The following is a 5,765-nucleotide window of genomic DNA, read 5'->3' on the forward strand; positions in this document are numbered from 1 at the left end:
ACGGGCGGGCCAGTCCATAGCATCAATGCCTTCCTCTTGCAGGAACTGCTGGCACACTCCAGCCACATGAGGTCTAGCATTGTCTTACATTAGGAGGAACCCAGGGCCAACCGCACCAGCATATGGTCTCACAAGGGGTCTGGGGATCTCATCTCGGTACCTAATGGCAGTCAGGCTACCTCTGGCGAGCACATTGAGGGCTGTGCGGCCCCCCAAAGAAATGCCACCCCACACCATGACTGACCCACCGCCAAACCGGTCATGCTGGAGGATGTTGCAGGCAGCAGAACGTTCTCCACGGCGTCTCCAGACTCTGTCACGTCTGTCACATGTGCTCAGTGTGAACCTGCTTTCATCTGTGAAGAGCACAGGGCTCCAGTGGCGAATTTGCCAATCTTGGTGTTCTCTGGCAAATGCCAAACGTCCTGCACGGTGTTGGGCTGTAAGCACAACCCCAACCTGTGGACGTCGGGCCCTCATACCACCCTCGTGGAGTCTGTTTCTGACCATTTGAGCAGACACATGCACATTTGTGGCCTGCTGGAGGTCATTTTGCAAGGCTCTGGCAGTGCTCCTCCTTGCATAAAGGCGGAGGTAGCGGTCCTGCTGCTGGGTTGTTGCCCTCCTACGGCCCCCTCCACGTCTCCTGATGTACTGGCCTGTCTCCTGGTAGCGCCTCCATGCTCTGGACACTACGCTGACAGACACAGCAAACCTTCTTGCCACAGCTCGCATTGATGTGCCATCCTGGATGAGCTGCACTACCTGAGCCACTTGTGTGGGTTGTAGACTCCGTCTCATGCTACCACTAGAGTGAAAGCACCGCTAGCATTCAAAAGTGACCAAAACATTAGCCAGGAAGCATAGGAACTGAGAGGTGGTCTGTGGTCGCCACCTGCAGAACCACTCCTTTATTGGGGGTGTCTTGCTAATTGCCTATAATTTCCACCTGTTGTCTATTCCATTTGCACAACAGCATGTGAAATTTATTGTCAATCAGTGTTGCTTCCTAAGTGGACAGTTTGATTTCACAGAAGTGTGATTGACTTGGAGTTACATTGTGTTGTTTAAGTGTTCCCTTTATTTTTTTGAGCAGTGTATTTCACTTGCTTTGGCAATGTAAACATATGTTTCCCAATCCAATAAAGCTCATTGAATTGAGAGAAAGAAAGAGGCCAAAGTTCCCCCTCTCTGTCTCTGGATCAAAAACAGATATATACTACCCCTCCAAGGCTGTTAGTCATTACTACAGGCTAAAGACTGTTTTCTGGAGGAAATTTTAATTGAGTTAACTCAATAAACAAATGACATATTCTCTACTTCTTGCAGTATTAGCTTTTAAATGTTGTTTTTTAAGTCAACCAAAAGAAAATGTGCGCTCTTGGTTAAAGATAGGCTAAATAAAAAATATTGAAATTGGGCCCACCAATTGTGTGTGTGTGTGAGAGACCACTGGAACTACTGGGACTTGAATCAGGCTCAGCAGACATCTGGTTTGAGGGAGACCTAATTTGGACAGGGAATTGAGCCAGTGTGGCTGGATGGGCAATGAGCACTCTCACACAGTGCAGACACAATGATTCTAGATGGTGTAATGTCTGTACAATGACACAGCCATCTAATCAGGTTGGGCAATGTCTCTACAAACACCCATACAAAAGAAGCATCATTCACCCTTATGCAAAACACACAACTTTTTTCTGAATAGTTTAAAGTTTTAATGTCACATTCACAAGTACAGTGAAAAACCTTTCTTGCAAAATGAAAACCCCAAAATGCAAAAATCGATAACAATGTAATACTAGAAGAAAAAACACGAGAAATAAGAAGATACCTTTAATATCCCATAAAATATGTCAAAATGTAATTCTATACATAACATTAAATATAGTGTCAGGAAAGTACACCCAAGCACGCTTCAGCCCAGCTTGAACAAAAAGGGGATCAGGTGATGAAGGACTTGAAAATGTATGTCTCGTTAATACATTTCTGATCTATGCAGAAACAGAGTGCACCTTTTTCTTAATTTTCCTGGATAGGCACCCGCTGAAGTGTCCAGGGATATGGATTTTTTGGGGGGTTGAAATATAGTGTGTATTATATACATTTTTGCATATATTACAGATTTTCCATGAAAAATACACCATGTGAAAGATGGCCTTTATAACTGTATATTTAGCTGGTATGTCTAAAACAAATCAATACATTTTTGCTGATTATTTGTTCCCTAATAATGTATTGGTTTGATCTTTATTAGTAACGTTTCTTACATAGGACATTGAACGTCTCATATGTTTGGACATGAAACACAACATATAGCCAACAAAAGCCAGCAGCATACCACCCTGCATACCACTGCTGGCTTGCTTCTGAAGCTAAGCAGGGTTGGTCCTGGTCAGTCCCTGGATGGGAGACCAGATGCTGCTGGAAGTGGTGTTGGAGGGCCAGTAGGAGGCACTCTTTCCTCTGGTCTAAAAAATATCCCAATGCCCTAGGGCAGTGATTGGGGACACTGCCCTGTGTAGGGTGCCGTCTTTCGGATGGGACGTTAAACGGGTGTCCTGACTCTCTGAGGTCATTAAAGATCCCATGGCACTTATTGTAAGAGTAGGGGTGTTAACCCCGGTGTCCTGGCTAAATTCCCAATCTGGCCTTCAAACCATCATGGTCACCTAATAATCCCCAGTTTACAATTGGCTCATTCATCCCCCTCCTCTCCCCTGTAACTATTCCCCAGGTCGTTGCTGCAAATGAGAACGTGTTCTCAGTCAACTTACCTGGTAAAATAACGGTAAAATAAATAAATAAATATTACAAAATATTCAAGGAATCGCTTGAAAGTAAAATCTCCACAAGGGGGAGTTATTTTCCACTTTATGGGTTTACCAGCAGCAATAAAATGTATTCCAGTTGAGATCCAGGAAATGTCAAGGACCTGGAAGACAAGGACGTTACATGCAATTAGAACCCTGCTGAGATCTTTTGTCTAGGTGTGCAGAGGCAGCGTGGACCATGGCCCCATTTACGCCATATGCTATAAAAGGTCTGTCAGACCTAATGAAGACCAAAATGTGACATCACAACTGACCATGCATGCCTGCAGTTCATCACTGGATGGACACTGCTTTCAGCTTCATGTCTCAAACCAGTGATGGCCGATCAGCTTTTTAACGTCAGGCAAAATATTGCACCTGAATGTATTTATTGAAACCAATACAAAGCTACAGAGTAGTGCTCATATGGTACAGAATCACATTAGAAATGTTGGTAATGTCAGGGATTTTGAGGAGAATTGTATTTATTTTATAAAATAACTAGGTATTGCTGACTGTATCACTGTCTGTATTTTCTTATAAAATTATATTGGCATCTGAAATCTCTTTTTAAGCAGTATCCTGTTCAACAAAAAGAACAGGATTGTTTAAAACGTTCATGCCTAGGATAACAGGCAGCCTGGATATATGCATTTTATTTGACATTATTACATGTTACATGCTACAATGCGTGCTTACATGTCATAGAACATTGCATTACAAAAGTAATGCGCTATAAGGAAGTAACTGAGAAATAATTAAATAATATAACATTTACTGTAAATAAAGGTTAAATAAAATAAAAATGTACTGTATTGAAATGGGTGGTGCCAACAGGAAGGTCTTACTGTGCCTTGTCTGTGTTGCTTGACTATAAGGCTGTTTCTTTCCACCATTTTTTTTAGAACAATGATTGGGAGCCAACAGACTTTACAATAAATGTTCACATGGCCTTACAGGAGAGAAAATGTGGACATGTTCAATCTTTCTAGAAACATTTTTATGACATTATCCTGATCTGAGCCCCCCAAGCTGACACAATGGACATTTGCTGTGAATAGTTTTTTCTGTCTGTATTTTAGATTGATTCAGTATCCAAAAGTAAATTCCAATACTGATCCATCAGTTATGTGAATTGCTTACAATGCAGCCACCATTATACATTTTTAGCAGGCCTTCCAAGTAGTTAGATTTTACTACAAATTGTATCCGAGTCCAGGGCTTTGTGTTCCATTTCAACAGAGCGCGTGCTGCTAGCTAACCGCGCGAAACTTTGTCTTTCAGTTTATCTGTAGCTAGCCAGCCTATGAGAGGAAACGTACATGTTGTAAATGTTGTAACTCTGTGTCAACACGTGAAATTCTTAGCTAAAGTTGTTTATATTCATTGTGAAATTATAGTTAGCCAGTTACTACAACTACGCACATCCCAGCTTCTGCCAACGTTAGCTAAATTAGAAGACAACTTAGCCAGCTAGATAACGTTAACTAGTTTCCGATGAGTAAAGTCGATATGGTTGTTAGATAAATTAGCTAGTTAACATTAGCTGGGCAGCTGAAATAAAGTAATGGGTTGACTATTTAAATAATCCCTCGTGGTTAGCGATTATTAGTTGAGTTTTCAGGAACGTTGACGTAGCTAACGTTAGCTGTTCAAAACCAATATGCCTCTAGCAAGATGGCTAGTTGTAACGGTACCTATCCAATAATAGCTAGCTACGTTGCCACCATGCCAGCAAATAAAACTCTTCTGCTCATGAAAGGAAACACGGAATATTTGATTAATTCCAATCCCATTCATAAACTGTCCTGGATCTAAAACGGGCCAGCTATGTGGCTAACGTTAGCTGCTGGCTAAATGTGGCTGACTAGCTAGCAGCCACCGTCAACTAGTAAATCCGAAATCGAATGCCTCAATGTTGACTAGCCGCTAATCTCAGTATTGTTGCCATTTATTTCGCTGAATCGTTGATATCCATTGGGTAAAGTTAGCTGCACCCATAGACTTTCTACTCCACAAAATGGGGTCTATTAACGTTTGTCTCCGCCATTTTGTGACAGAAATTTCTCTGAGCACAGGGGTACGTGTAATGGTTGAATGTAGTAACCTCGTCAAGTAGATATCCGTCTGGCAGTTACAGAAAAGGGATCATGAGCAATTTCCATTCATCCCAGGAGACAAAAGTCATTTCTGAGTGCTAGGCTATTGGTTCCAACACCGGTGATAACCTGGAAGCCGGTTGCTCTGAGGCAAGGGCTGCAGATACTGGAATAAAGTTACATTACTAGCTATCTCCTATGACACAATATGGCATTATCACTTTGAAATTGTAGCTAGATTTGGTATTAAGGAGAGTTGCGGCTATTGAAACGACCAGGGGATTTCGTTATCACAATATAACCAAGAGAAAGTATTTGTGAACAAACAGTACAGTAATGATACATTATTATACAGTTTAGAGTACCGCCCTGGGCCAAGCCAACTTAATTATGAACTGTCACAGCTTGTGGTGTCAAAGCAATGTGGTGTAATGGGATACTGTTTTTTGGCATTGAGATAACTAATATCAGGAACCACTAATTTTGTGGATGAAATGAGCAAAACTGAATTTACTATGGTGACTTTATTAACTGTAATGATTAGTCTAATAGTTAAGAATATTCAGAGAAAGCAGTCATTTCACCAAACGTTACCATTTATATGAAACCATTACACTACTAGGAAATTAATTGCATGTCAGTTGCATCTAATATTGATCAACATAAAGCCAATTTAGCCAATTTTGAGAATAAAGTAGGGCTCCCCTCCCCCACGAACAGTAGTAATTCTGTTCTGTTTGAACGGGTCTTGTAAATTTCAGATGAGCTCTAAAAAAGACAACACTGTCTATTGTTCCAATAAACCGCTTTGGACAGTGCAATACCGTTGTTTCTAGTAGAGGGCGCTGCGTGG

Source organism: Salvelinus fontinalis, chromosome 11 (assembly GCF_029448725.1).
Source record: "Salvelinus fontinalis isolate EN_2023a chromosome 11, ASM2944872v1, whole genome shotgun sequence".
Taxonomy (NCBI): Eukaryota; Metazoa; Chordata; class Actinopteri; order Salmoniformes; family Salmonidae; genus Salvelinus; species Salvelinus fontinalis.